General features: G+C 40.3%; 1 pseudogene; it reads right to left on the minus strand.

Moving 5' to 3' along the window:
* Positions 1-14750: 14750 nt before the first annotated feature.
* LOC136463245 (TOM1-like protein 9) lies at positions 14751-24168 on the minus strand (annotated as a pseudogene).
* Between the last annotated feature and the right edge of the window lie 1867 nt (positions 24169-26035).

The raw sequence follows: 26035 nt of genomic DNA on the forward strand, positions 1-26035 counted from the left end.
CGACAGTCAAGAGTTCCGACCCTTGAGCCAGAACTTCCGACAAACGCTGGGACTCCCGACGCACTTTGGTGGCCAATCCATACATGGGGTTCCAAATCTATGCAATCATTCACACAACGAAGGAAGAGAAAGAGAGAGGGAGGAAGAAAATAATCAAATCGTAAGGTACATTGGAAACTAGGATGAGCCATGGAGGTTGTACCTTAGAAGAGAGATAAAGAATAGGAGAAACACCAAATCCGCTGCGAGGACGACTTCTGTGAACAGAGCCACGGCCACCACGGTGACGAGGAAGGGTGAGGAGGTGTAGAGGGGGGCATGAGGGGGATAATGGGCAGCGTGTAGGCAGCAGCAGCGGCACGGGGCAGGCGCGGTGATGACGTGAGTGCATCCAGTGGCGTAGGGGGGTAGAGAGCAGCACGGGGTGGGGAACCGGATGTGGTTAAATAATGAACCATAGGTAAAACGGGGTGGTTAAAGAGTCGTCCACTCAGATCTGTGTCGAGAGTTTTGGCTTGAGCCAAGACTTTCGGCAGTCAGAAGTTCTGACCCAGGGGCCGGGACTTCTGACGGACGTCGGGACTTTCGATGTAGGAAACTTTAGAAATGTCCTACCTCGAGCTCACGTTGCCATATGGGGCAAAAATATGATGGACACATCATTTTCACATGTGACTAGGTTTCAAACATTCCACAAAGCAATAGTCACATATGAAAACTATAAATTAGATTTTGAAAGTGTCACACAATATTTTCACAATTCTTTTCTCCTAGCTAGTTCATACAAAGCATGTGCAAGACATCAAGCCATGCTAGATTGTTTGACAAGTCCCGGTGGTGCTCTTTCGATTTACTTTACAACCGGCATAATCCGAATTGGAATAGCCAAGTAACTCGAAAGTGGAACCTTTAGGATACCACAAGCAAAGATTAGGAGTGTGTACTAAATATCATAAAATTCTCTTAACGGCCATCAAATGACATTCTTTCGGATTAGTTTGAAATCTTGCACACATACACACACTAAGCAAAATATCGGGCCTAGATGCACAAAGGTAAAGGAGGGATCCAATCATGGAGTGATATACCTTTTGATCGACATCCTTTCCTCCTTGATCAAGGTCAAGATGTCCATTGGTTGGCATAGGTGTCTCGATGGGCTTAGCTTTGTCCATGTCAAACTTCTTCAACATGTTGTTGGTGTACTTGGTTTAACTTATGAACGTGCCATCCTTGAGTTGCTTGATTTGAAATCCAAGAAAGAACTTCAACTCTCCCATCATGGACATCTCGAACCTATTTGTCAAAATCCTACTGAATTCCTCACAAAAAGCCACATTAATACTACCAAATATTATGTCATCGACATATATTTGGCAAACAAAGATATCGTTATTGACTTTGCGAGTAAATAAAGTAGCATCGGCCTTTCCTATCTCAAACCCTTGTTTGAGTAGAAAATCATTCAAGCAATCATACCAAGCTCTAGGGGCTTGTTTGAGCCCATAGAGTGCCTTATCAAGCTTGTAGACATGGTTGGGATACTTGGGGTCTTCAAAGCCCAGTGGTTGCTCTGTAGGGACCAGGAGATTGGATCTAGCCATAAGAGGAATGCTTGGTATAAATAAGCCACTTCTTGGTCTTCGACCCCCTAAGTCACTACGAGCACCCCCGATCAGTGCAATGGGATGTGGCTATTTATCTATCTCTTGACTTGAAATGGGAGCAGAGCAGGTTTGAAAAAGGATCTACATACACCAACTCGGATAGGGGGCCGTTGAGAAATGCATTCTTCACATCCATTTGATATAGCTTGAAAATCATGATGAGTGGCATAGGCAAGTAGAATACGAATCGATTCTAGCCTAGCCACCGGTGCAAAGGTCTCCCCAAAATCTAAGCCTTCAATTTGAGTGAATCCTTGAGCCACCAACCTTGCCTTATTCCTTGTCACCACGCCATGCTCATCTTACTTGTTGTGGAAGACCCACTTGGTTCCAATCACATTTTGCTTGGGCCTTTCCACTAAGGACCAGACTTCATTCTGAGTGAAGTTGTTCAACTCCTCTTGCATGACTATCATCCAATCCATATCATCAAGTGCCTCTTCCACCCTATGAGGTTCCAAAGGAGAAACAAATGAGTAATGTTCACAAAAACTTGCTAAATGAGAACGTGTTGTTACCCCTCGTCGGATGCTCCCTAGTATGTTATCAGTGGGATGATCCCGTTGAATGGATTGATGCACTCTAGGATGTGGCACTTGAGTTGATCTTTGGATGGGACCATCATCTTCATCATCATGGTCATGATCGATTGGAGGGTTGTCTTCACTTCTTTATTCATTGTTGAGTTGAGGTTGAGCTTGCTTATTGTTGACACCATCTTCATGAGAATGACCTTGTGTTTCATTTGAACTCCCATCTTGATCATTTCTTGTTGCGGAATCTTCACCATGTTCATTGGAAGAGACATGATGATTGGTTGGATCAAGATCAACATGCACAATATTGTCATCATCTTCATCTTCGATGGGCTTTACTTCAATTGCAAGATTCTTGATGGTTTTATGTGGAGCTTCTTCATTACCTACAGTCTCAACATTGACTTGCTCCTTTTGAGAGCCATCGGTTTCATCAAAAGTCACGTCTACCGTGATTTCAATCAAACCAGTGGTTTTATTGAAAACATGATATCCATGTTCATTTGTACCATAACCAAGCATAAACCTTCATCAACCTTTGGTGCAAACTTTGAGCTTTTGGATTTCTTGTTAAGTATGAAACACTTGGATCCAAAAACTCTAAAGTAGTGCACCTTAGGCTTTTTACCGGTTAGAAGTTCGTAGGTGCTCTTGTCCCTTTTCTTGTGAAGATATAAGCGGTTGATGGCATGACATGCCATGCTAACTGCTTTCGCCCAATAGTTGGTTGGAGTCTTGTATTCATCCAATATTGCTCTTGCGGCTTCAATGAGCATTCGGTTCTTCCTCTCCACAACACCATTTTGTTGTGGAGTGTATGGAACCGAAAACTCATGCTTGATTCCTTCTTCATCAAGGAACTCCTCAATGTTGGTGTTCTTGAACTCCATCCCATTGTCACTTCTAACTCTCTTGATGTTGACATCAAACTCATTTTGGGCTCTTTTTGCAAACTTCTTGAAGATGCCATGTACCTCACTCTTGTCATGCAAAAAGAATACCCAAGTGAAACAAGAATAATCATCAACAATTATGAAACCATATTTGTTACCACCAAGGCTTATATAAGCCATGGGTCCAAATATGTCCATGTGAAGCAATTCCAATGGCCTTTTGGTTGTCACAACATTCTTGACAGGATGTTTAGCTCCAACTTGCTTTCTCGCTTGGCATGCGCTACAAATCATATCTTTCTCAAAAGAAACATTTGTTAGTCTAAGGATGTGTTCACCTTTTTGAAGTTTGGCCAAGTTCCTCATCCCAACATGAGCAAGTCAGCGATGCCATAACCAACCCATGCTAGATTTTGCCATTACACAAGTCTCGAGATTTACTCTATTTGATGTGAAATCAACTAGATAGAGTTTCCCTTTTAAATGACCCATGAATGCAATAGTGAAATCCTCCCTTCTATAGACTTCCATACCCTTATCCATAAAGAGACAATTGTAGCCCATCTCACAAAGTTGCAAAACGGACAATAAATTGTATCTCAACGAATTCACTCAAGTAAAACATTGGAAATGGAATTATCATTTGAGATAGCAATTTTACCCAAACCGAGAACTTCCCCTTTTCCATTGTCACACAATGTTCCCACTTTGGTCATGACTAGGTTGGAATGATGTGAACATGTTCTTCTCTCTGGTCATATGATTGGTGCAACCACTATCCACCACCCAACTTGTTCCACCGGAGGAATATTCCTACAAATACAAATCAAGCTTTTGTTTTAGGTACCCAAACAGATTTGGGTCCTAGGGGGTTAGTCACATAAAACTTGGGCACCCAAACACTCCTCATAATCTCCTTCCTCTTTTGGGCACCAACATACTTGACTAAATCTTGCCATCTTTCCCCCAACAACACATATAGTCACTAGCATAGCACCGTGGAAGTGGTGCTTGTGGCTTGGGGGCCTCGGATTGCTTTGTCTTGATTGTCTTGTTACTTATAGGTTGAATCTTGGGAATGTAGACCTTGTTGTTGGCCTTGCATATAAGCTCATCATGAACAACACCCTTGTTGAACTTCACACAAGGCACGCCATTGATCATGTTCCTTCCATTGGTCATTCCATCATACCTATTGTAGCCAATGCCTTCCTTAATTGATGGGTGCCTTGATGACTTGTATATAGTCTCGTTGGATTTCTCTTGACACTTGCACCCATTCTTCAAGATCTTCTTCAACCTATGAATCTCCTTGTCTTTCTTCTCTAGCTCAATAAGGTTAGTTGTATATGCATTTACATCAACTTTATAGCATCTTTTACAACCATTACTAGTGGAGACATTAGAGTCTTCGGTTGCCTTAGGAGAAGTTGAAGTGCTAGCCCAAAGAGTACTATAGTTCAGCTCAAGATATCAGTATTTTTCTTCCAAGCTTGTGAGGCTTTCTTGAGCTATACTCTTCTCATTCTTGAGGCAAGCTACTAGATCATTAGCCGAGGAATGTTCCTTAGTCAATTTCTCAATTGAGACATTGGCTAAAGACAATTCAACGGTTAACTTTTCAACCTTCATCTTTTCCTCGACGATAGATGCTTCAAGTGCAAGGTTCTTGTCTCTCTCTTGAGTGATTATGTATCCTTGCATCTCCAAGCATCTCTCTCTCTTCTCTAATTTCTTCATTAGCATTTTTATTTTAGTGTAGGCCTTTTTACCAAATCTCTTTATCATGGTTCCTTCAAGCTCTTCTATGTTCTCATCACAACTATCATACTCATCACTAGAGGGATCGGATGAGACATGTACCTTCTCCCCCTTAGCCATGAGGCAAGTTGGAGTGTAGTAGTCATTGTCAATGAGGTTGGAGAAGAGCCTTGGTGATGAAGATAAGTTGGGAAAGAGTTTTGGTGGTGAAGTCGAGTCTGCGATGATCATGGTCGGTTACTAAGAGTGGTGGATGGCAATGTTTGTGGCTCCCTTCTTCTTCTTCTCATCATCACTTGAGTCACTATCATTTGACTCCCACTCTTCACCAAGATGAACTTCACCTCTCTTCTTGCCTTTGTTCTTCTTGTCTTCATCCTTGTCGTGCTTGTACTTCTTCTTCTCATTTGAACAATCTGCTATGAAGTGACCGGTTTGGCCACAACCATAGCAAAACCTCTTCTTGTTCCTTCTCTTCCCATCACCATAAGTCTTTCGGTTGCTCTTCTTCTTTATAAACTTTCTAAAGTTTCTAATGATGAGTGCAACTTCTTCATCGGACTCTTCTTCTTCACTTGAGGAATCATCCTTCACTTTCTTCTTCTTCCTTAACTAGAAGATTTGCCTTCATGAGCTTGAGTTGCCTTTAGGGTTGCATTCTTGTTGTATCCCATTACATTAGGATTTTGATTATGAGTATTGATTGCATCTTCATCTAGACACTCATGATGCTTGAGCTTTGAAAGAAATTCTTGGGGTGTCATCTCATCATAACCGGGCCTTTCCATGATCACAGACGCTAGCATGTTATTCTTGACTCTATAGGTTCTCAACATCTTTCTAGCAACCTTGTTGTCATCCCATTCGGTGCTTCCATGAGCTCTTATGTGGTTGACCAATGCCATAAGCCTATCAAACATGGATTGTGTTGTTTCATTTTGCAAGAACACAAATCTTTCCAATTCACCATGAAGTAACTCAATGTTGCCTTTTCTCACACTCTTATCTCCTTCAAATGACACTTTCAAAGTAGCCCAAATTTGTTTTGCACTTTCCATTCCATTTACCTTTCTAAACTCATCCGGACTTAGGCTTGACACAAGTAATGCTACGACTTGTGCATCTTGATGGAGATTGTGCACTTCTTCTAGAGTTATCTCTCTATCTTCATCGTATGAATCATCACACCAACATCCACAACTTCCTAAAGTCTTGCGGCAATAAGATGCATCTTCATCTTGTAGGACCACTCGGTGTATCTTGTTCCATCAAAGTGAGGTGGCTTGCCAATATTGACAGAAGAGGTATGTAGAGGTGAACCTTTGATGAGTTGTCCATAGTCGAAGTTCATGTTTGAATATATTCCCTTTCCATGAGCATGCTCACCGGCTTCAATATCACTAGTGGCATCTTTGTTTGCTTTATTCTTCCCACTAGTTGCATCATTCTTGCCACTTATTGCATCATCAACCTTCTTGCTCAATTCTTCCTTCATCTTGCTCATATCATCTTGTATCTTTTTCATTTCATCTTGGAAGAACTTGACTTGAGCAGCCATAAACTCTTCAGCTATCTTCTTGGCCATCTCGATGGTGTCGGCTTGCATCTTGTCGGTCTCTGACATTATTTCTTCTCACACGGTAAAGCGCTAAAAAAGACCTTGCTCTAATACCAATTGAAAAAATCCAAACAATGCCTAGAGGGGAGGTGAATAGGCGTATCTAAAAATTTCTACGTAATCTCAAAGTCAAATGTCAGTGGCAATTGGAAGTCCTAACAGTCTGGGTCGTAACTTCCGGTAGCCAGAAGTTCTGATGCAAACAGTCAGGAGTTCCGTCACCTACAAGAATAGCACTACAAGTGCTAAAATGAACTTTGAGTGAAAGATATCTTACAACCCCACTCCCAAGTGGTAAGATGAAGTATTGGGGTTTCTCCTTTGATGCCGGAAGGTCACCACTTTGTAGATCAAGTCCAAACCCTAAGAGGAGAGTTGGGGAGGAAGACAAACCAATAAGAACAAATATGATAGAACAAATCACAACAACAACAAGCACGTGGGACATAAGAATTTGTTCTGAGGTTTAGCAACCCTACAAAGGAGCTCCTACGTCCTCATTATTGAGGTGACCACAAAGGTCGGAGTCTCTTTCACCTCCTTGCCTCTCTCAAAGCAACCACAAAGGTTACTTGAGCTTTTCACTAAGAAATCAAGGGCAATACAAACTTTCCAAGGCTCTTCCATAAGATGGAAGCTCTTGGGCGATGCCTAGCCAGCTAGGGTTCCAAGAACCCAAGAGTAATAGATGCAAATCCAACTGGATTTACAAAGAAATAAAGTGCTCAAGCTAGACAAAGTGATTCTCTCACTCAATCCACTCTCCATTCACTCAAAACCCTAAGGGAATCAAAGATTGGAGCAAAGAGGAGAGGAGAGGGGTGCCTTGAATGCTTGAGAGCTATTTTGGATGAAGGTTTGTGAGTAATGAATGAGTTATCAATTAGAAGAGAGGAGAGAGCTATTTATACTTAAAGACAAATCCAACTGTTTAGATCTGAGTCAGAAGTTCCGACAAAGATCTCTGGAACTTCTGGCTCAATGCAAAAACATTGTTCACGCAGACAGTCCACTAGGCTTGCTCGCATATCGTCGGAACTCCCGATGGTCGGTGGGACTTCCGGCTTCCGTCGGGACTCCCGACAGACATGACGAGTCAGGTGACTACGTCCCAAGGCATCGGGACTTCCGGCACTTGGAACCCCTGACTCCCGTTGGGACTTTCGATGGGCGAAGATGTGCAGGCGGCTAAGTTGTGAAGTGTCGGGACTTCCAGAGGGAGCCGAAACTTCTGGCACCCAGAACTCTTGACTCCCGTCCATCGGGACTTCCGATGGGTGAAGATGCGCAGACAAGTTGCGGCTAAGTCAACAAGCATTGGGACTTCCAACACTAAATGTCGAAACTTCCAACAGCCGAAACTCCTGGCTCACGCTGGAACTTCCGGCTACCAAAAGTTCATAAACTATGTCCAAGTGTTCGTGAGATGATTTTGTCTCTCTTTTGATTTTATTTTTATGCTTGAGCACTCTATCTTTCTGAGACCACCTAAATTTGCATCCCTCTTTATAGTACGACATATCTAAACCCAAAACAAAATAAAAAGGCTTTGGAGAGCACTTTGGGTTCATCCGCTTTTTGCACTTAAAGAATTGAGGGATACCATTTCATCTTAGATCAGCTCTTTTAAAACTTTCAAGGGACTAAAGCTACAATATACCTCATTAAGATCTTATTAGTCCTTAATTTGGATGTCATCAATACACCAAAACCTACATAGGGGGCAAATGCACTTTCAGGCAGACATTTGTAGGGGCGGTTCGATCAATAGCCGTCCCTACAAATGGATCAGTAGATTCGGCTTGTTCCAGCCGCTCCTACAAATCCTTCAGTAGAGACAGCTGGTAATACCAGCCGCTCCTACAAATACATCCATTTGTTGGGGCGGCTTATATTACCAGCCACCTCTACTGAAGGATTTATATGGGTGGCTAGTGCAGTGGGACCCGAGCACGCCCACTGTAGAGACGGTTAGTGATGGAGCCGCCCCTACTGAAAAAATAGGACATTGCTACAAATCATTTCTGTAGTAGTGTCAAATGACTCTCTAGATGATGATTTAGCGAATAGATTTTGGAAAAGCTCTTGGAGATGTTCTTATAAAGCCAGATAGCACATTTATTGAAGCCTACTTTTTGCTATACAAATTTTAAAATAGTATCCAAAACAAGAATAGCCGAACTGTTGAAGTTGTTCTAATCCTGTTCATTTTATGAATTGTTACGTGTACAAACCATAAGGGGGTGTTGGATCCAGGGACTAAAGTTTAGGAGGTGTCACATCAGATATCATATCTATTGTCACATCAGGTGTTCGGATATTTATAATAAAACTAATTACAGAAGCCATGACTAATTCATGAGATGAATCTATTAAGCTTAATTAATCCATCATTAGCACATGTTTACTGTAGCACCATATTATCAAATCATTGACTAGTTAGGCTTAATAGATTCGTCTCACAAATTAGTCTCAATCTGTATAATTAGTCTATGTTTAATACTTCAAATAGTGTCAAACATATTTACTGTAGTCGATGTGACACGGACTAAATTTTAGGAGGCGGGAACCAAACATCCCCTAAGTCTACCAAGCTTCTTTTATGAACAGAATGGGCTACCTTGACCCATCGCAAGCCTCAAGGCTGAACTGAGGACCAGAGAGCGATACATGGAGATCTTAAATTTTTCTCTTCAAAGAAACTGAGTCATATATATGTAGCTTGTCTCAAACACCAACATGGTTCTCTCTTCTAGCTTTTAGGGCAAGTGCATTGCTACATACCAGTGGTCTCATATTCCACCTCATCAGTGCCATGTACGATTTTTGTTGATGTGGAGAAAAGACAGATGAGAGAAAGAGGTCGTTGTTTCATGAAACAACCGCCTCATGAGGTAAAATTTAGGACAAATGAGACAACTGTTATATCATTGTACAAGATATTGTTATCATGCAACTCACAACTTTGTTTTTATTATGTGCATAAATTAACAAAATTGTGAGTTACTATAGGACAACATAAAAGACAACCATTATATATATTGTGTATTAAGCCATCTTAAAATTATGTAGTACTATATAAGACCGCCTACAAGAGAACATTAATGTACTTGCCCTGATAGGATAATAGAGTCACAGTATACTGCCCTTAGGAACAAAATTAGCGATGCAGTAACCAAATGACCAAAGGACGCAAAATACAATTTCTTTGAGAAACTCGGCTAAAACTATTTGAACTCGGCTTAGCCTATATGAACCTAGCTATAGGCTGGTTTTGTCGTTTCCAGCCCGCCACCGAAGTTTTCAAATCTGACTAGGCCTATTTTTCAAACCTAGCTAGACCGGTTTTGATAGATTTAATTTCAGCCTAGGAACTTTTGGAGGAAAAGACAAAAACTAAGAAAATGAACTTCAAAATATGTGAAAATTTTGCACATAACTTGCCTACCCAATGGGAAAGGTGTTCCCAAGAGATCTTACCAAAAAGATTAGGGTTTCTCTATGAATTTTGGATTTCCTCTCTCAAATCGGGGTTTTGACAAGAAAACTCAAAAATGTGATTTCAAGGTGCTGGTGGGAAATTTATTGAAGGCAAGCCTACTAGGTGTGTTCCCAGTATCTTATAGCACCTAAAGACTTGTCAAGAACACCTCAAGAACCTCGGCTCAAGGAACTTCAAGAATTTCATCAAAATGGGCAAGAAAAGGGGGTTTTGGAGCTAGGAACTTGGGAGATAAAATCTGGGCTTCAAGCCATGATACGAACAAGTTTTAAGGGTCCCAAAACACTCCAAATTTTGTGCCTACAACTAAGACAATCAGAAGATAAAAAATCCCCAAAAATGGCTCTAGAAATATCAAAAAGATAAATATTAAATTTAGAGAGAGAGAAACAATTGAGCCACAAAAATTATGCTTAGATTACTTGAGGAAATTCGGTTATAAGACACTGCTAGCACTAATCAAAGCTAAGATCATAAAAGCTCCAGAACAAGAGCACCTCCCTTTTATCTTCTCTGTAACCTTAGCCTTCTCACTCCACCGCAAAAAATGAGAGAGTCCGTCCAAGGAGGCTACCCCCAATAGCCACTCTACATATGTATAAGCACTTGTCAAAAGTTCAAAACATACCTACATGAAGAACAAAACCAAAATACCCTCAGGAGTAAAACCAGCCAACATTTTCCTTAGTGTATCAGAGCGACCCGATGCCTTCATGATTTTGCTTTGCCTCAATGCAAGCTTCATGATGGTGCCACATGTCCTCTGACTCACCACTCCCAATTTTGAGGCCCAAACCAGTCAAACATGTTGTCGATGGTTTTGAAGCCCAAACCACCAAATTGTCTTTGCTCATTTTGAGGGCCAAGCTAGTAAACCCTCATGCATGCCTGGCTTGGTGTGACTCGCCGATGTCGACGCGTGTCCTACCTCCATGTCCTTTGTTGGACGGTCCACCAAGTGCTCGCGACACCTCACCTTGGCTTTGATATGATCTAACCCCGGCCTTAACTCCGGTCAATGTCATCTTACCACCCATGTACTCTTGCCCTTTCATGTGTGTAATTTGTGAGGTGCTTATGGTCTGTCATTGGCCTATTAGTCCTTCAGTTCAAGCCTTATTGTTCACCTTTCACCATTCTCGGTACATCGTGCATGGACTCCTCGCTTGACCTTCTCCATCGCTTGTCAACTACCTTGGTGCACCCAACACCTACACATTCCCAAGACAAGATACATGTTGCACAATATATTCAAAACAACACAACATGACATGTCTAGTTAGACATTAGAATGAACAAGCACATATGAAATATGAACTCAATCAAAAAGGCCCCTAAACCTCTAAACTCTTGTGTCAATCATTCATCACACATGGATGAGACCAAGGCACTTCTCAACTTGGTATCTCAATATCCCCTTGGATGAATGCATTGACCAACATTAAAGCACATAGAAGAAGCTTTGAAATCAAAGACAAAAGTTATCATTCAGGTGCCCAAAAGCCAAGTAAAAGCAAACACAAGGCCACTTGATATGAGGAAGTTTCATGAAAGTTCCAAGTAAAAACTCTTGGTTCCCAAAGAATGGGCGAAGGCTAAACACAACTGAAGTGTCAAATAAGAGAGACAAGGCTAGCTTCATGCAATCTCAAAAGCATTCAAAGTCATTTCATCATTTGTCAATCATCATCTCAAATTAAACCAACATTCTTGTCAACTTGATTTAACATTCTCTCCCTCGATGATTGGATTGACAACATCCAAGTATAAAGAAATGGTTGGAGATATAAAACTCGGAAGTCTCATCCAAGTAATCAAAAGCTAACTAAAAGCTAAGAGAAGAACCACTTGCAATGAGAAGAACCTTAAGAAGCAAGAGGAAATGCCAACTAGCCAAAAATCTTATCCAAGTGATCAAAAGCCACAAAAGGGCAAAAGTTGAAGTCACTTGGCATGAGAAGAAACACAAGGGACGAACCATATTTTGCAAATAAAATCTCTAGGAACCGATTGAGGAAAATCCAATCATGGAAAGGTCTCAGTCACCATAGACATGGGCAAAGCCTCAACAAAACTTAGACAAAGAATTCATGGTACTCAAAAGAGGTAAAAGCTCAACATGACCATTGAAGAAGCAAAACTCACACAAATAAGCAGCAATTCCTCAAGAAGTGGTAAAAGCTCAACACAATCGGGTGCAAAAGATGGATGCTCCCCTCAAATTGTGGACTATTTTTTATATGAATGCAAGACTCCCCTTACTTTTGTAACCCCATTTGCTTATCCCTTGTAGGCAATTCAGATGCAAGACTAACTCTTTGTGCAATTTCTCCCCATTGTTGGTAATGCAATCATCAAGAAGAGTTCAAAAGATACCAATTGAAGAAGATGCTCAAGAAGTACCAACTGAAGGCAAAACACAAAAGCAACTGATATGAATTTAATGACAAACTTAAAAGCACTTGGTACCAATTCAAGCATGAATGCCATGAGATGGGGTGCAATCCTAAAAAGCTTCTCATGTAAATCACAAAGCACTTGAGGGTACTAGGAATAGCAAAGCACTATGAGGAGTAGACACTGTCTGCCTTTTCTAATGGCTAGCAGGGGCTTCACCACTTGTATAAGTGCTTCCCCTAGCTCATTTGGAGCTATTCTTCCCACCAATAGTGAAAACACTTATAGATGGAGATTGTGCAGAGTGGGAGGGCTATCCAGCCAAAACTTAAAGAGTGAGAGAGTTAGCCTTGTGCTACCATGTTCTTGTAATGATTTCTTTGAGTTGCTACATGAAGACTTGTTACTCTTGTTGATTGCCATCACCTAAAGGACCCAATAAAGGAGTTGGTGACCTTCTTTGGTGGGGTTCTTTTTGAGGAGCCTCCAAAAGGTTTACATGATCTTGAAGACCACCATTCCCGAGTGGAAAAGGGGCATTGGTAGTGGAAGGGAGTTTAACCTCAGTCCTGCTGACTCATTAGTGCCCCAACGTAAAGGGTTATGGCAACAACCCGATACCATGAAAAAACATGTTTGTCTCCTTGCCTTTGTTTGTTCTTACATTACTTCTTCTTCGAACTATCTAAGCTTTAGCTTGTCGTTTGCAAGTCTTATTGAGTGACCGTGGTGGAGTGAACTTAGCATAGGTTTAGTTCTTGCTCTTAAGGACACTAATCTTTGTGTGAGCTAGATTAAGGAGTTATTTAGCTTGATGGTTTTATATTTTAGAGCCAGGTTCAACCATCCCCTATTGGATCATTCTACCCTTACAACGATCAGTAGGGACACCTCTGTGAATCCGGCAATATAAATAGCATTTATAGAAGCAGGCCTCCTAATGCCCAGCCACTCAAGTAAGATACCCCAATAGCGCATGCATGGAAGAAAAACATGGTTCCAAATAGCCTGCTATAGCATAGCTATAACTCCGCTATAACTTTTTGATAGGCTACCATTGTAATATTGTCAATTGTTCTATTATTGTCGCTATTGACGCTTTAGCTCCGCTAGACACCTCTATATGGCTTAGCCATGAAATAATTTTGCCACAACTAATCCTGACCGAGGCAAATACTCATCCCTTATTGTAGAGGGCTATAATCTATGCCTATCCGTTATGTTTCTTATTTAATAAACGGTGTAATAAACAATTGAATTGTAATGTTGAATGAACATGAACATTATTTGTAGTTGTGAGTATGTTAATTTATTAGTGAATGTTAAACAATGGACATGGAGACATGTTCTCCTATAGCCTATATATGTATTTTAAGTATTTCTGTTCATGAAATTTTCTTAGTTAAATATTTGCATGCATAACTACTTAAGATTTTTTTTATGTTTATATAAAACCATTAAATTAAATAGCTTATGATATACTCCATCTGTCCCTAAATAAATCAATTTATAGAGTTGTCTAAAGTCAAAATTTTCAAGTTTGACCCAATTTATAGAAAAGAGCACCAAGATTTATGACACCAAATTACATCATAAATTATATTTTCATAATATGCTTATTTGGTATCACAAATAGGTGTAATTTTTTTTCTACAAATCCAGTCAAATATAAAAGAAATTGATTTGGGACAACGCTATGAGTTGATTTATTTAGTGATGGAGGGAGTATTCCATTCAAGATTTTTATAGCTCCTGGCGGTCACAGCTAAATATCTTTGTCCGCTATTTAAAACCCTGCAAAAAATGAAATGGCTTGTAACTAGAGCCTCAACTAACGTTAAATTGACACGAATTTAAATTTAGGAAGTACTGTTTATCCAAGATTCACTATTGCAGATACTCATATGTTTTATTTTCTTCTCATACAGTTATTGTATCTAATAATAATAAGTATAAATTGATTGAGAAAACTAATAATAAACGTAAACCTACAGAATCAGTACTCCCTTTGTTTTGAAATAATATTTCCTAATCGTCATTTGTTAAAAAAAACGTAGTGGGCAGCGTATTACTAGCCCGACTAGTTGCTATGAATCAGGCACCGTTCTGAAGAAGACATCTAAAGATAAATAAATAAGGGGAAAGGAACAGGGGTGTATGGCTAGGGAGAACAGGAATCCTCTGTTTCTGCCAAATATTTGCGCAGAGGGGGAAATTATGACAATACATATTGCTACTGAGAACTCAAGAATTTACATAGAGTTATAGCCACACTTGCTATGAGGCTCCGCCACAAGCATCATAATCTCCACTTCCCAATATGAATTCCTACTCAGATGAGCTTACATCGAGAAGCCATCTGGCATTGCATAAAACGTGGCAAAAGAATTATATGTACTGTCAGGAAAAGCTTCTGCTGCTGGCAAATAAGATGAAATTATGTACCTTCTTTACTCACACTTAGCCGCCAACCTTGCCAGCTGCAGGTTTGTTCTGCTTCATCTTGGCGATGCTCAAAAGATCGCCAAAGAGTGAATCCTCAGGTCAGCTCTGCTTATTTGCTGTTGTTCCATTTGGATCACCGTTTTGAACTGAAAGGTCATTCATCCTCTGGGCAAGCTCGTTTGCACTAGCATACACATATGCAGCATTCGGAATATAGTAGCCCCCAGATTGCTGACCATATCCATAACCAGACATATGAAAACCGTAAAGCTGTGGTTGGTTCATTCCATAATATCCTCCAAAGGTTGGTTGGGAATACATGCCCATTCCTTGATTCATTTGCATTGACGGATGCGTCGCCCTGTACTGCATATTCAGCATAGCCTGTGGTTGTAGAGCACCAAGCTGAGCACCAGGCACCAGTTGCAACTGCATTCTTCCTGGCTGTCCCCTTGGCATTGGTTGTGCTGACATGAATTTGTTCCCATGCTGACTGAGTTGCACTGGTTGGGGCTGCATGCCTGATGGTTGCAGTGCCATTCCACCAAGCTGATCGTCGTCAAATGGGTTAGTGGATCGCTTAATTTCCCATGGTGCTGGTGGAATGTCTCCATTATGATCACCTGTGCCTGTTAACAAGCAATCGTCAAATGGTGGAGCTATCTTAAAACGGATTGGCTAAGCAAAGAACTATTGGACAAAGTGCTAGAGCTAACTATTTGATAAAAGCATTAGCCCCGCAGGGGCACCATGTTAAATGATTATAACAAGGTCTATAAGTAACACTACTGTACCTACAACACATGAAAATAACAGAGAAGAAAACAATAATGTTTACTGCTTATCATGAAAAGTTCTGCACCTAACTTGGACTAAGCAGTGGTTCAATAAATATGTCTATTACTTATAGATCTTTCCCCAACTTCTGATAAATAGATCCAGGAAAACATTATAGAACTAGCACACACTAGGAAAGAAATCTAGTACCATAATTTAGTGCTTGCTTTTGGTGATGTGTTCCATAAGCTGGCTGCCCATTCCAAGAATCTGTAGAGTTCAACTGGGACTGCTGATCATAAGGTACAATGGCATTGGATCTGGACCCATTTGGATAAGCAGCTGGATGCTGAGGCAACACAGGTTGTACAGGTGCAGGATATGTTTGTCATGTGGAGATAGTAGAATTTGAAGTCGAAGAGTGAAAAGAATTTGGAATGTTTTGGTTGCTATTGTTGGCAGTATTTTGTTCAAACATATCGGCAAAGGCTAAGACATTCTTATCTGAAGCTGAATATTCAGTGACAGGAACGAGTGCTAGAGAGTTTGCAGGTTCGGGTTTGATATAATCATCTCCGCTAAGAAGGTCGATACTAGAAGCTGGTGTTACAGGTGCTTTTGAACTACTGGATGGGGGCGCGGGAAGTGCTAAAATCCCAAAAGGAGACTGGTTGGTGGTACTTGTACTTGCTGAAGACCTGAAATACGCAGAAAGCAAAAGTTTTAAGTGAGGAAAAACTGAACCAGGTTTGTTCACTATACGTAGGATTACTGCAGATAAAAACAATCAAATAATTTTGCATCCAGTTCCAGGCAGGGCTCAGAAAACCTGTGGAAACGTTGTTTAAATCGAGATTTTGATTTATACCCTTTTTTCCTTGCAGGACAGGTGTGTGCCATTGTATTAAGCAGGAGAAAAAAAAAAAGTCCAGCAAAAAGGTATTCCCCACAAGGGAAGAGCACAACAAAAGAAAATTAAACATCAAGATAGGATTATGCTCTTATGTGGACCAGGTGTCTTAGGTGCTAGTCAGATATGTTCCAGAATCCAGATAGGATTATATAAACTTAAATAAAAAATGTTTGTTCCAAATATCCAGATTTTGCCTGGTAAACAGTTTCATGAATGCAGGTTCTAAGGGCTTGTGTGAATCCAAATACATGTGTTTCATGTCTAGTAGAATCTTATGAAATGATTTAAACAGAATGCTTAATATGATATTTCAACCTTTGAATTGGTTCTTCCATGGTATCTGGCTTTCTTGTTGAAGAACTTTCAATTTGGGACTGCAGAGACTTTGGCTTTTCCACCTGAACTGCTACTCCTGCATTAATAGCATCATGTTTTGCAATAACACGCTGCATATCATCATTCAAAGAAAGACCCTGGCTGAGCAACTCCTCATTCCTCAACATGGCATCAATGCAAAAGTCATTAAAAGAAGAAAATTTGACATTGGCTACATGGTTTGCAATACATGAAGTTGGCTCATTTACACTGAAAAAGAAAGGACAAATACTGCACAATATTAAATGTGGTGCTACTGAAATGTCAGCATGAAACATGTAAAGCTGTCAGTATATTCTCTTTCAGATACTGTTCATGTCATCATAAAACTAGAAAAGAGTCATCAAGGGAACTTACGAGGTACTGTTGACAAGCTGCACTACTCTTTGCTTGTAAGAACGGCATTGATCCACAAGGTCAGCAATGACATCCTGTCTAAGCCCCTGAAATCTGGCACTGTAAGTAGATTGATTTGAAATCTTGCACCGCAAGTACAATTTAGAAATATTGCACTGCAAGTAGATTTTTTTGAAACAAAATTTTGAGAAATGAAGATGGTCACCAGCGGTTCTTCTTTCTTATTATAAAGCATAATTGATTTTCTGATGGCGCAAAAGCTACAGGTGCATCAGGAAAGTACCTCTCTGTTACCCGGATCTAAAGCATCCAGCATCTCTGAAAGAACATCCATGATGCCACGTGCGTTCTGAATTTCTGTAAGGCTGGTGAAATAACCGCATTCATTTCCAAACTTGCATACTAATCACAGGCTAAATAAGCTAACCAATAACAACGGAAAGTTCAAAAACATCTAAAACATGAAATAAATAGAAAGCAATCACTACACCAAAGAACCTTAATAAGCGTCAAACTGAGAAAAACTAACATGAAAAAAGGAGGGCAACAAATCTGAGCATCAGAATGTAAACACTTCATAATATTCTCAGCATATTCACTAAACACTGTACATGAGTATAATTTAGGTTGTTAACCATAGCAACATGGTAAAAATATTTTCAAGCCACCTAATCGAGCCTAGTTGTACGGGTACCGATAAACTGACTAATCATCAACCAGGTGGCAAATCAGCTAGTCAAGAAGTTGTTCTGCCTACTTTCGCTGCTACCCAGGATGTATATATATTATATAGTATAACTGCATAGTATTAAGTAGTTAATGGTAAGTACTAAGCAGTTAAGTACTGCTACTAGACTATAGCACCAGCGCACAACTGCACAAAGAAATTATCATAAATTGGCAAACAAAGCAAATATTAAGCATGGTCAATCACTTGTGGACCAAGAACAAAAAGCCCAGTGCCCAGGTGTCACCAAGCCCAGTTGGCCAGCTCAAAATTCTCTCCAATCTAGTCGTCCCTAAGCTAATCAGATGTTAATCGAGAATTCATGATTAGTCACTGATTAGTTATCACACTAGTTGCAGCGGAGTGCCAAATCAAGGTCCATGGACCAATTTTCATAAAAAAAAAGGTCCATGGACCAATAAGCCTGATTAATCGCAACTAATAATTCAAACAACTTAATAACATTGCATGCTAAAGCAAAGACTCCACACTAACTTTTTGTGATGATCATCAATAATTTTAATGACATCATGATAAACACGTATGTAACATCATATTTGCATAAGATAAATTAAAGAAAACTTGGCATCATATTTACTTTAGTTCAGTAGTTAAACATGCCAGTTGTATTATATATACATTTTTTTAAAATGTATACCTTAATGCAGGGAAATCTGAAACTGGCAATTCAAGTTCCTCCTGCTGTGAAATGCGTAAAGATGAGGGATAGTTTTGTAGAGGCTGAGTCTGTGGAGGAGTAATGATTGGCACAGAACCATTCGATCTTTGAGGAAATACGGCTCCAGCACGCTAGCATATGTATGAACAATGGAGAAATTGAATCAGTTCTAGAAATGATCGATATTCAACTACTAATTTGGAATTATAACCATATAACTGCATGCTCAACAATTGTGAAAATTAAATGAGTGATGAAAAATGTCAGTATTTTCTGCAATTCTGTTTTTGGAGCTTGGAAGACAATGGCCATTGGGAGAAAGTACTTCTAAAAATGAGAGATCAATACAATATTACAATATGCTTTATATGTATAGAATAATACCAAGAGCTCCTCATATGCTGCATAATATTGTGGATATCTTGCACGTGCACCGCCAAAAACTTCTTGCCAACTATCTATCAGCGTGAGAATCTTCTCTTTAACATGATAATCATGCTAAAAAAATCAAAAGAGAACGCATTAAGGATTTGTTATTGACAATCAGTAAATTAAGGTTTAAACTGTACGCACATACCCTTTTCTTTACTATCTTGACCATCTCATGAAGTATGTCTCTCTCAGCAACAAGCATATGCACAATGGCGCCACAATTTTTTATCATCGTCTCCAGCAATTGAAATAAGTCGAACAATGCTGTAATTCAGTAGAGGGTTATTTAAATGTGGTCAACAATTTCCAGCAGGGCTTGGACCAGACCATTTCAAGGTCTCCTACTATATTATGTCCTAAGCAAAGCTTGCCAGGTTTTGATTACTATTCACCCCTGAATCTTGATAGTACCAGCATCAGCTAAATCTTCCTGTTTTGAGGCACATAGTACATGTAGATAAATGGAAACTTTTTCAATGGCCACTGGGAGGACAGTGCAGCAGGGGATTGACCAGTGGAAATTCCAATTGCCAATAGTTGGAATGAGACAATCTTTTAATTTATTTTGGCTAGAATAGAGTTTTTCCACCTTTAAAGTCCACAAATGACCTTACAATTTTTCACTTTTTCTCCTTTATTATATAAACAGTGCAGTAGGGGATTCATTCCTCTCCTGTTTTAGCTAATACAATTATGTTATTTCACAACTCAACTGTATGCAGGGGCAATTAGTCTTTCAAGGAGCATGTCATTTGTAAGTACAGATAACATGAAGGGTCAAGCACATTAACAAGGACCAATCAATGAATCCTACCAACAAACAGTCCATGAATTGAAGTCATGTAGTAGCAAGGGATTTGAAAATCACATTTACCGTGAGAACAAGAAGCTGGACCTTTGGGTTCTTGTGTGCAATGCGTTGCTTGAGGGACTTCCACATATTTTGCTTGCCTAAGAATATGACAAAACAAAAATGTTTACTAGAAGGTGATCATGGCACGTCAATACTTCACAGGAATGCAGAACGACCAGAAGACAACAATGCAGTTCTAGTTTCATGAAAAACTATGATGAGGACATGACCTCCATACATATGACCATGCTTGGAGAACTATATGGAGACCAAGGAGATCAGCGAGGGTGTCCTAACCGAGAAGGAGGCCCGAAGCTCATCCGGTTCGAGTCCCCAAGGTGGAGACCCAAATCAAGTTCGAGTCCGGCTCAGGCTCCAGGACCAGTCTACCTTAAACTAGTCACCCAGGATGCATCCGGACTCCGTTTTCGACGATCCACGTATGGTTGGAAAGCTAATCTGATAAGGAAGTCAATTCAAGTGGTCTCACGTCAAAAGACCTTCGGAATCAACGGGAATCGTCGAAACAAGTTAGCGTCCAGAATCTGCCAGGGTGCTGCGACACCATCTTTTGGTCCATGTATCGTGTTTGGGCCCATTAGGGGGCGCGTCCAGGGGGGATGACGCCCAAGACACTATAAATAGCAGCTGTCGCTCTCCTTAAGGTTTGGGTTTTGTTTAGTTCTTGATTTCCTCGTGAAACAGATGTCGTTTTGCTGCAACTGTCGCCGCCAAAGCCGCTTGCTGTGAACCAGGGCCCCAGTTCTTGATCTTGTTCGCCTGTGGCGATTAGTCCTTTCGAATAAAGACTTAAACTCTTTCTCATTATCATAAGCCTCATATTTATTTGCAATTTAAGATTGCATTTATCTCGTTCTTGCTTGTGTTCTCGATTCGCTTGTAGGAAAGCCTTCTCGGCGAGGTCAATCGCGTTCGCGTGGTTGATAACCAACGGAGCAGTGGTGTAACGGTTGCGGGGGTCCAAATCAGTCTTGGTTCGAAGCCTAGATCGTGAACGTCGAGTCTCCACCAATCGATGCTATCATACCTTTCGGAAGATCGGGCCTAGTTTACATCAAGTGGTATCAGAGACCTTGTTACCCGTTAGGTATACCTTTGTTTTCCCCTTTAAATTGTTACTGTTTTTGCATTACCTATAGTCCACAAAAAGCCAAAAAAAAACATCGTCACATATTCCCTGTCCTATAGCCTCATTGTGCCGTGCAATTTCGTCTCTGTTTCGCGTTGTTGAGTTTGTGCCCTAGGTCAAGTTCTGGTTGCTGGTTTTAGATCGTTTTTTAGTCCAGTTTGTGTTTTTCCCTTTGTTTTTCATCATAATCCGTGAACATCTCCAAGTCTTGTTGAGTTTCCTTTGTATCCATCTAACCCTAGTCCACGCCATCTAATTTCCTACACTTATCTTCACTGTTTCCATCAAATCCTTACTGTCATGACTAATTTTGTACGCATTATTCTCGTTTTGTCCTCTAATTCGGAGTGCGTTCGTAAAACCTTGATGTAGACTAGACCCGATCTTCCAAAAGGTATGATAGCATCGATTGGTAGAGACTCGACGTTCACGATCTAGGCTTCGAACCAAGACTGATTCGGACCCCCGCAAACGTTACACCACTGCTCCGTTGGTTATCAACCACACGAACGCGATTGACCTCGCCGAGAAGGCTTTCCTGCAAGCGAATCGAGAACACAAGCAAGAACGAGATAAACGTAATCTGAAATTGCAAATAAATATGAGGCTTATGATAATGAGAAAGAGTTCAAGTCTTTATTCGAAAGGACTAATCGCCACAGGCGAACAAGATGAAGAACTGGGACCCTGGTTCACAGCAAGCGGCTTTGGCGGCGACAGTTGCAGCAAAACGATGTTTGTTTCACGAGAAAATCAAGAACTAAACAAAACCCAAACCCTAAGGAGAGCAACGGCTGCTATTTATAGAGTCTTGGGCGTCACCCCCCTGGACGCGTCCCCTAATAGGCTCAAACACGATACACGGTCCAACGGACCAAAAGGTGGTGTCGCAGTACCCTGGCAGATTCTGGACGCTGACTTGTTTCGACGATTCCCGTTGATTCCGAAGGTCTTTTGACGTGAGACCACTTGGATTAGCTTCCTTATCAAATTAGCTTTCCAACCATATGTGGATCGTCGAAAACGGAGTCCGGATACGTCATGGGTGACCAATTTAAGGCAGACTGGTCCTGGAGCCCGAGCCGGACTCGAACTTGATTTGGGTCTCCACCTTGGGGACTCGAACCGGATGAGCTTTGGGCCTCCTTCTCGGTTAGGACACCTTCGCTGATCTCCTTGGTCTCCATATGGTTCTCCAAGCATGGTCATATGTACGGAGGTCATATCCTCATCAAACTGGGTCAATTCTTTTTCTTCGAATAGTATATGCAACAATGTTCTTGCCGCCCTTTCTAGAACAAAGATCTAGTTTCATGGAAGCAAGTTTTTTTTTTAAGTTTTTCATATATTTTGATATAATTAGAGCAAGTTCCAAGAACAATTAGATATTCTCTTTATACTTCAAATGTAAAGTAATATTCGAATTAACAGAGATTCCATCAGCATGTCGTGGCACAAAAGTGAAAATAGTTCACAAGGTGGAAAAACAAAAACAGACATTAAGTGACAGCAGAAAGAAACCAATTTTCAAGAATTACAAGCAGCATCAAGCATGACCTGAGACTGTAGCAATAAGTATAGCTTTTATAAGGATTCCTCCATTAAGGATCATAGAACCAGAATATTTATGAAGCAACCCTGAAATTGAAAACTATGAGCAGAGCTCCTTCCCTCTCTTTCTTTAATTCTCAACTCTTACTAGCATAAAAGATACATGATCTTGAAATTGACAACTCTTCTTTAGCCAAAAATACAGAAAAATAATGAAACCCAGTCCTAAGAGTCAAAGGCAAGGAAAAAAAACCCAAACGAAATATCCACAAACACGTCACTTCTGCAAATTTTACCGGAAATGAATAAAACATATGCATACTATGGCAGTGGCAAAGAACCAAGCACTAAACGAAATTCATAAAGAACTAATCCCAATACAAAAACCATGACTAAGTGGGCACCATGTGTGTCCTGCAACGCAAGTTTTGGGAATTTCTCAAACAAATTAACCTGCTGTCAACAAAATTAGAACTAAGAAAGAGATGTTTTAACAGTACTCAGAAAAGCTGACCCTCAAAACCAACAGTTTTTATCGACCACGACATTTGGACACCCAAAGTTGGCATTTGGACCGATGGCATGAGAAAATACAATAATGGATGCCGGTTTCACACCTCAATTACGCAGATTTTTTTCTAAAAGAAAAACAAACAATTCCACAGATAAGTAGTAACCCAGAAAAATTGCAGGAACGGATTGATCGCAGAACACACTTCGACATCTAAATTTTATCTCTGGAGCAATTCAGGGCCCAACACTCCCAAGGTAGTTTTCCCTTCACAGAACAAAATGAACTGACGAGTGACGACAGATACTGCTAATCGTAATCGGAAACCACAAATTTATCGGCCCTAGAGTTCACAGTCATCCCAACAAAAAGCCCCCCACCATTTGATAGAAATGGAGACTGCTTTCAATAAATTATACAAAACCCCATCATTCAGCAATAAAACAGTAATATCAGTACTGAAAAACCGCAGATGAAATGAAAAAAAAAACTAAGAAGCGAAGTTGTGCGTGCGTCCTCACCCGGGTTCGCGGTTGAGGATATCACAGATCTCCAAGTTCATCGCCCAGTAGGGGCCGATGAGCATATCGCTCGTTGCCCGCTCCACCATCACCGCCGACATCTCCGCTCCGTCCAAACACCACCACACCACACAACGACTCACTGAAGCCGGAGCTGCCGGGCAACGTGAACGCGAGGCGGCAAAAGGAAATCGCCTGCTCGTCTCCCCAACAAAATCCCTCCTTTCTCCCCTGTTCTTGATCTTCTTGGCCGCCGGCCTCCGGTGAACGGGAAAACAAAAAACAAGAAATGGTGGTTTTTGTGGTGGATTCGGTGGCGGAGGGAGCGAAGGTCGTCGTGTCGAGTCGTTCGAGGCGGCGGTCTTTCGGCGTGCACGATAGAGAGCTCGACGATTTCTGAATTGTGTTGTGACAACGCTGCTTGTACTCTTCTGATCGTCTCTGTTCTGGTGGTTTTGCTCCGCCTCGTTTCGTCCCCTTCGGCCTTCCCTTCGATTGCTGTCTTTTTCTTTGTTTCTTTTTTAGTTTTTTCTTTGAACTGCCACGGGGTGGTACTTGAGTTGAGTCCGGACCAATGATGTAGTACTCGCCATTATAAATTCTGCTTATGTAATGTTTGGACGATTGGGATTTGGACATTTGGGCGAATTGTGTGCGCCAAGCCGAAGCCGGCATTGTTGTTTTTTATTTTTATACGCATTATTAATTAATATAGTATATCCTAAGTTATCTTGCTAGTAGTCAATAGTCTCTGAGGCGGATCAAAAGATAATTCAGGGTCAGGCACAGGTATCGGAGTTATTGTTGTAGCCAAGCAAGAAACATTTGGTGCCCGAGAAATGGAGCACACATAGATGGTGAAAATTTGTTACCATGGCTCGTGAAATTCGACGTGTTTTGAGAAAACTCCAAGTATTTATTTTTCAAATGTATTTTGGACATTTTGGGACCAAATGGATGAATTTAAAAGAGAGATAGCTCCTCAAATACGAAGATAAGGTGAGATAATGAGCCAATAATATGAGATCATTATATACATTTTTGAGATACTATTTTGTTTATTATTTGTTAATACTTTAAGAATAAATAGTTCACTGAGGAGAAGACAACAGTAGCAAATAAATTTTTTAATACAGCTTAGAAAAAAAAGAATGAATCTCAAGCATGATGATATAACTAGTCCATTACGCGCGCCCTCGCGCGCGCCGATAAATCACGTGGTTAAGTTGCAGGTAAAGAACATGTTTAACCTTTGCATGGAAACAATACTAGGAGTTTAATATAGATATGTCATGCACAAAAACTAAAAGTTTCGAGCTTTATTTATATGGTGCATGACACATATATTCTGCATATTTTTGAAATCATAGCATTTTCTATGCGTGGTAATCACGAATTTACAACGCAAAATTTAGAACAGTGTCTTAAAACCTCAAGGCCACACAAAGCACTGTAAGCTAACACCGGTGATTAAGAACTTCTACACTACTAAAAATCTGACAGCTGTATCATAGCTAAAATCATTTCAATGTTACAAAGCTGAGTTAGAACCCTTAATCTAAAAAATTCACGGTGAAGCACACTGCATTTCACTATCATTAATATGTTTTAAAAAAGGCTTCATGGGTTGACAGCAAATTCTACCTAATGCAGCCTGTTCAACTGTAATAATTCGCCATTGATGAGAAATAGCATATGTTGGTCACATGTTCCTCCTGTGTATCTGTAACACCTCTGGTGTTTTAAACACTTAAATATGCTATATCATCATATGCATTGCACATCATTTTTGAGTTAGTGAAAACTTTGATATGCATTCACTAAAACAAGTTTACTTTTATGATTATATGTATTGACTTGTATGGATGAATCAAGTTCATAACTCTAGTATTAAATTTGAATTCCAAAACCCTAATTTCCAGCATTTTAATTCTACCCTGAAAAACCTAATTCAAAATCTAAGCACATTTTGGGGTTGAGCCTAAAAGGAAAAGTATAGAGCTTGTCAATGTGTATAAAGTTGGTTTTTAGAGTTTTCAAAGTTGTTATATAAAATTTGAAGTAATTTAAAAGGGGATAAATTCTTAAAGTGTCCCCTTTTTATTTGAAACTTGCATTTTCAAATCTAGACAGAATTTGGGTATGATTATTAAAGCAAAGTTGTAGAACTTTGAATTTAGAACAACTTTTATTTTTGGAGATTTTTTAGTTTCCATACAAATTTGAAAGTAATTTAAGAAATGAAGCGAATGGCAATTCGGTAAATATCTTGAACAGTGCAAGCAGGCAGACACTCACCGTCGGCGAGTTTCCACCGGCTTCTACGCGCGCCCGCAGGCGCCACCTCCGGCTTCGATGTGTCCGCGCTGC

The sequence above is a fragment of the Miscanthus floridulus genome, chromosome 7, assembly GCF_019320115.1.
Source record: "Miscanthus floridulus cultivar M001 chromosome 7, ASM1932011v1, whole genome shotgun sequence".
NCBI lineage: Eukaryota > Viridiplantae > Streptophyta > Magnoliopsida > Poales > Poaceae > Miscanthus > Miscanthus floridulus.